Raw genomic sequence first — 7,313 nt, 5'->3', positions numbered from 1 at the left:
GAGGGGAGGTTAGGGTTAGGCTATGGGAGGGGATGTTATGGTTAGTCTGTGGGAGTGGAGGTTAGGATTAGTCTGTGGAAGGGGAGGTTAGGGTTAGGCTGTGGGAGGGGAGGTTAGGGTTGGGCTATGGGACGGGAGGTTATGGTTAGTCTGTGGGAGGGGAGGTTAGGGTTAGGCTATGGGAGGGGAGGTTAGGGTTAGGCTGTGGGAGGGGAGGTTAGGGTTAGGCTGTGGTTGGGGAGGTTATGGTTAGTCTGTGGGAGGGGAGGATTAGGGTTAGTCTGTGGGAGGGGAGGATTAGGGTTATGCTATGGGAGGGGAGGTTAGGGTAAGGCTGCGGTATTGGAGGCTAGGGTTAGGATATGGGAGGGGAGGTTAGGATGTGGAGTATAGGGTTAGTCTGTGGCAGGGGAGGTTAGGATTAGTCTGCGGGAGGGGAGGATTAGGGTTAGGCTGTGGGAGGGGAGGATTAGGGTTATGCTATGGGAGGGGAGGTTAGGGTCAGGCTGTGGTAAGGGAGGTTAGGGTTAGTCTGTGGGAGGGGAGGTTCGGGTTAGTCTGTGGGAGAGGAGGATTAGGGTTAGGCTGTGGGAGGAGAGGTTAGGGTTAGGCTGTGGGAGGGGAGGTTAGGGTTATTCTGTGGGAGGGGAGGTTCAGGTTAGGCTGTGGGAGGGGAGGTTAGGGTTAGTCTGTGGGAGGGGAGGTTCGGGTTAGTCTGTGGGAGAGGAGGATTAGGGTTAGGCTGTGGGAGGAGAGGTTAGGGTTAGGCTGTGGGAGGGGAGGTTAGGGTTAGTCTGTGGGAGGGGAGGTTTAGGTTAGGCTGTGGGAGGGGAGGTTAGGGTTAGTCTGTGGTAGGAGAGGTTAGGGTTAGGCCATGGGAGGGGAGGTTAGGGTTAGGCAGTGGTAGGGGAGGTTAGGGTTAGTCTCTGGGAGGGGAGGTTCGGGTTAGTCTGTGGGAGGGGAGGGTTAGTCTGTGGGAGGGGAGGATTAGGGTTAGGCTGTGGGAGGAGAGGTTAGGGTTAGGCCATGGGAGGGGAGGTTAGGGTTAGGCCATGGGAGGGGAGGTTAGGGTTAGGCTGTTGTAGGAGAGGTTAGGGTTAGGCTATGGGAGGGGAGGTTAGGGTCAGGCTGTGGTATGGGAGAATAGGGTTAGGCTTTGGAAGGAGAGGTTAGGGTCAGGCTGTGGTATGGGAGGTTAGGGTTTGGTTTTGGGAGGTTAGGGTTAGGCTGTGGGAGCAGAGGTTAGGGTTAGGCTGTGGGAGGGGAGGTTAGGTTAAGATCTCCCTGCACCCTAGGCAAAGCTTCAGCTTAGCTTCCCCTAACCTGCCATTCACCCACACACACCTCCCAGAGGGGAGATGCAAGTGGCCACTAGGTGGGATGGGATGAATTGCATCATTATACATATACAGAGAAAAGGGACAACACTCAAGGACTTTTAAAGTGATACTGTATTTTAAAAACAAAGTGTCAAAGTCAGAAAAATATCACGCTGCACGTTGCCATATATGCACCTCATGTGTGTGCACGCTACATATTTAATCAAAATAATGTATTTTATAAGTTAATATTCCCCTGAGTCCAGCAGGTATCAGTGGGTCTCAAATGGCTCTTTGACCTTAGAGATTCCCCAAACAATAGTTTGCATGTTGGGAGGGCTTCACGTCTTCATATGCATAGTTAAGCACAGGAATAGTAATTGAAGATTAATTGTATTCCGAATCAGTATCTTTCCCGCAGACGGAGTACAATAGCCTTTAATTACACTGAGCTTTGAGACTCAATGAGGAGGGCCAACACCTGTGTTTACGAAATGGGGCTGGATTTGTCTCCAGAAGAATGATTGCTGAGATGTCATTGTCTCAACTGAGAGTGGACAGTGGGACAGTATTCGCCAAACAATAGCTTCCCACAAGACAGGAATGTGTTAGTCATCATCCATTGTTTTGCATAACCAAGGCCACTGATGCAGCTGGCTCACATGCTGTGAGGGACACACACACATCCTGTTGTTGACACACCCCCACAGCTGGAATGAGGGTATGATATACCCACTGGAGAACACAGGGCTCACTCACTCACACAGCTACCTGGCACCCAGCAGCATGACGGCTACATCCCCAGGACTGACCTCCAAGCTAAAGGCTAAGTATTGAATTCACATGGCTAGATAAGGAAATATAGACAGATTGCTTTAAGGTCAATGGTGCTGGTTTAAATAGGATATTGTAACTTGTTTGTGTGATAGATCTGGGAATATGTGCTGGTAGCAATGGCAGGCTGATATGTGTGGTTACATTGTGATCGGGTCTTGTGATGAATATGCTCTGGTTATTGAGATACTGAAGTTGTTTGGAATGTGAAATTGAATAAGATGGTTCTAGGAAGTTGTTTGGAATGTGAAATAAGATTAGTTTGTTTGTAAGAAATGGCTGCTGCTGGGTGTTTTCCCCTCCCCCTTTCAACCATGTGTTGCAGTCTTTGGAATCATTGGAGTTTTCCCAAAATGGAGTCTAGCTTCTGTCCCATGCGGTATTGTAGGGTTGTGTATATAGGGACAGCCAGTATGGGTAAGCTCAAGTATTTTCTCCACAAAGATTCTCAGCATTGACTAACTGCGCAGCGATTGTTCCTCACATGTGTAAGCTTCTCTGCAATCATATTGTCTTTATTGTTATTGTGAGCCATATCTCTCTCTCTCTCTCTTCTCCCCTTTCCCTCTCTTTTCTTCTTAAACGTAATTGTATTGTATTGTATTTCCTGTGTAGTTATCTGGTTAGGTAGTCTATGTTATATTGGTAGTGTATGACTTGTACTGTATTATTCTTTTGCAAGTATAACATTCAAATAAGGCGTTAGACCCTAAGCTCGGTATCTGTGTATTTCTTATATTTGTAAGTGTACTCAGAGCGTCATAGTCGCTCATACAGCTTTTAAGCTAACAAGGTTACACTGCATTACATCTACACATTGTCACTGCACAAATGTTTACAGTATAAGTACATTCCTTAAGGTATAGTTAAGGGAGTACCCTTGCGGTACTTTTTGCGCCAATTGCGTACTGTGTTCTTTAACCTTTAACGTGTTTTAATAGGTCAAATATTATAGTTAATTGTCAATTGGGGACTCGTCCTCCGGTCTTCACATATCTGCACTAGGTAATTTTAGCAGACATTATCAGGTCAGCAAAGGGCGGAGAAGGTAGTATCCCTCGTTAAACCGTTTGGAGGTCGGGGATACTGCAGTGCTGACCAGTTAATTGTCTGCTTCACCTGGTAAGGAGTGCTGAGGGAATTCGGGAACTGGAAGGTAGGAACAGTACGTTATTGTCTTTGAAAATCTGTTTTTTTATTTCTATTTGGTGCCAACTACACACGCAGATTGGATGGTTTGTCTGTTTAAATAGGTTTAAAATTATTTTTAATCGCCCTGCATAGCATGATAACTTTAGGAGTTTGAATGATGACTTTCTTTGTGACAAGAAGCAGCATGGTCTGTCCACCATTTTGTGTGACCCTCATGGAGGTGAAAGGGGGAGGAGCAGCGGCCATTTTGGGAAGGTCACATTTTTTTATTTTTTTATTTTTTTCTCCCTAAGCGGCTGATTTTCAGTTGACTCAGGAAATAATCAGCCATCCATTGTCAAAAAAGAAATCATCATTTAATGAGTTTTTTTTATGCATTTATTTAATCTATATCATAGTCAATCATAAGTAATAGTGATTGGTACTTATATGTAATATCTATATGCGTGTGCTTACATCAATGTATGTTATTAGATTAAATTTAGAATTGCATGTTCATTTGTGTAATTTTCACATCTCACCTTCCTGTTTGCAATTTGCATTGATAACGTGCTAAGAAAGATTTGTTGCTATTAGTAGTTAAAAAGATAAAAAGTAATATTTAAGGGTATAATTGTAAAAAAGCACGCACACAGTCTCGCCTAAGAATACAAGGGAGATTTGGGTGGTGTATAGTGAATGATTACACTTAAAGATCATTCACATTGATAAACGTGTAGTGTGTTACTGTGAACGTACTTGGTCTGTGTACACGTGTCCTTACAAGGACAGAGCGTACGCGACGCGAGGGCCGATGCAACGGAGCGTCTGGGTACGCCCACGTAACTCAAATCACACAATAGTATTATTTTTAACAGGTGAAAAGGTGGCAACGCGATAAGTAGCGCAAGTCAATTTTAGTGTCCAAAATTTAAGCTAATAGATCCTTCTCCAATTTACAACTCATCTGGTCTAAAGGAAAGAAATTTCTGCACAGAAATAGAAATAGAAACAAAAGTGTACATGTGGTGAGTGAGTGTTTTGTATATATAAGTTTATACAATTTTCAAGGTTGAACCACAAGAAGTCGAGTTCTCGCAGAGGTACATGCATGTAAGTGTCGTACATGGTGGCTAGGGAGGCATCCCTTGTTAAATATAAAATTTGAGCAGTAGAGTATAGCAGACCAGGAGGTCATACTGTAGCACAGACCAGGAGGTCCAGAACAGACCAGGAGGTCCAGGTACAGCAGACAAAGAAGTCCGCTATAGATAGAGATAAGTAGCACAACCCAGGGGGTTGGTGCAGAACCCATATAGGCCAATAAAGCTCTGGCTGAAGGAATTCGCAGCCGAAATTTTCGATTCCACTGGTCGCTCTGCACATAAGATTAGTTGCTTATGTGCTGAACGATTGTACCGCACGTAATTGTGTGCATTAGTTAGTCTGACCAGTACCATTTGTGTACGAAACCGGTCATAAACACTATTTGTACATTCTGACGTGATTTGTGTAATTTTTTATTTTCTGAAGGGAAGTTCGCTGGTCACTCAGGAATTGTCCAACAACCAATAGTTACTGGAAAGGGTCAATGCTCTGCGGAACACACTCACATGTTCCAGTAAATAGAGGTTCATAGGGGCCCTGGGTCGAGTACGCCAGCACTAGGACAGTGTGTAGGTCGTATTGGTCGGCGTGGGCGAGTGAGTGGGATACTCGGTAAACCGCCACCGTCAGCCTATCGTGAACATTTTGGTTTTTGTAAGGGTTCGCTGAAGACCCTGATTGAAGGTCAGAGGTGGTGAAAGCAACACCTGCAAGTTATGGGGGTCAATTGTTCAGGAAGGGGGCGATCAACCTCGGTTCGGGTTGATTCAGTGAACCGACCAGTCGGGTCGGCAAGGTACGTAATGTGTGAAAAATACGGGTCACACACAGAAGTTTTATGTGATAAATGGGAGAGAATGACTGTACATGACGGGGAGAAATTCCCAAGAGTAGGCAGCTTTAGCCCAGATGTGTTACTAAATCTAAGGAGAAGGATAGGTCTCATTAAATCAGTAAAGAGACGGATCAAACATTATGATTGTTTAAAATTATGGCAACAGGAAAGTGAAATGCAAAGAAATTTAACTTACATATCTGACCCTCATCTTGGGAAGAGAGACATGGCAATGGAGAGGATTATGGTTGCAGAGAAATGGCACAATGTTGTACGATAAAAATGCACTTAGTAACTGTATTAAGAACGAAAGTAACAAATGTAATAATGTTTATAAAAATGAAAGTGTAAAAATCACAAATGTTAACCTGTGCAAGTCGCACCCCATGTCAAACTTCCCTCAGGAATACAAACAAGAAAGTGAGCCCAGAACGATGTCAGCATCTCTTCCAGAAGCCATCCTACAAGACATCCAGGTGGACGCGACCAAATCGGTAAAGGCAATAATCAAACCCCCTAACGGAGGGTCAGGTGAGGTCGTGTCCACAGGTACGTACAATGTTTTATATCACGCACAAACAAATGTACCCTATATTGTAAGACCAACACAAAGTGATGTAATTGAATTTAGTCCTGTCAGGATGATCACAGTCCCCAATGGGAAGACTGACGATCAGGGAATCATTCCCGTCAAGGACAGTGCAATGCGCCATCCCTGGTCCCGGACAGAATTGAGATCAATCATGTCTGATTTCCCAGATCCTAGGAAAGATCTAAGTGTATGATCAAAGATTCACAGAAGGTATATCAACTCCCTAGACAACGACATAATCAGGGTATCCAAGGAATCAGGGAGGTACAGGGAAAGCGGTTGATGGTGATGAGCATCCAAGCGTTTGAGGAGACATCAAATCAACCAAGACCCCATTTCACTGACACTTGGAGGAAGCCCAGGGTTTGTGATCTTTGCAAAAGAGAAGGGCATTATGCCAGTAACTGCAACAGCCCACATAAAGTCAGACCCCCTAGACATGAAAATGAGCAAAAGTTATGACACACCAAATTATAATCAGGGATCTTATAGGAAGAATTTTGGGCCACACCCATAATATATAGTCAGGAAAGGGGATCACTAGGACTGATGGTAAGCCTGAGGTATAGTTAATAAATTGGGAGGTCATTCCCTGAAGACACAGGAATGGCCGGGTAGACGTTGTAATTTATCTGTAAATGTTCTTTTCCCCATCTCTGACGTTCATCGGCAGGACCCAAATATCACATAGCTATTTGGTCCTTGCAGAAGTTTACCAAACCCCAGTATGACCTACCAGCATCGATGTATCCTGGCCAGATACAGAGTGTAGGTATGGAAATGCCGGTGGGAGAGACTATGCAAGGATACCATTGGACATGTAGATGTGACAGCCTGATGGTGAACGGAAGATCTGACAATGTTTTTTTTTCTTTCCTGAAGAAAAAAGAATGTTTGAAAAAATTTTTTTTTTCCTGTTGTTGTTTATTGATGTGTTATGTTATATATATGCATATGAATTGTTCTCTCTTTCTGTGTTTTTTTTTTGTTTTCTCTCTCTTCTCACTCATGTTTTCATGTTTTAAAGATGGTATGTCACACAGTAGTTGGACAAATGGTAATGCAAGATTTTTGCTCCTTACAGAAAGAGCGCTGAGCTAGAAGAAATATTGTATCACCAGAATGTTTAGAAAACTGAGAGACAGCACCTTTGAGATGACAGCAGAACAAGAAGAACAACAAGACTAGAGAACTAATTATCGTAACAAGTTTCTCTCCCCCTCAAACTGTTTTCCTGTACCCCCATTACAAATTTCTCCTTTTCTCCTCCTGTAAGATGGACTCGCCCCAAGAGACTGTGATCCGTGTTTTCATGTTGACCCTGATGTTGACCAGAGCAGTCTGTTTCGGTGAGAGTACCAGTGAGGTCGAGAAAGGATCCAGAAAGGTTCTGATGACTGAGACGGAGGTGTAAATTTCCAATAGCAACACAATCACCAAGCAAAGGCGAGTACCGGAAACGATCTAGCAGCCATGTTATTTGTAAACATTATGA

The sequence above is a fragment of the Pseudophryne corroboree genome, chromosome 8, assembly GCF_028390025.1.
Source record: "Pseudophryne corroboree isolate aPseCor3 chromosome 8, aPseCor3.hap2, whole genome shotgun sequence".
Lineage (NCBI taxonomy): Eukaryota > Metazoa > Chordata > Amphibia > Anura > Myobatrachidae > Pseudophryne > Pseudophryne corroboree.
This window is presented reverse-complemented; position numbering follows the sequence as displayed.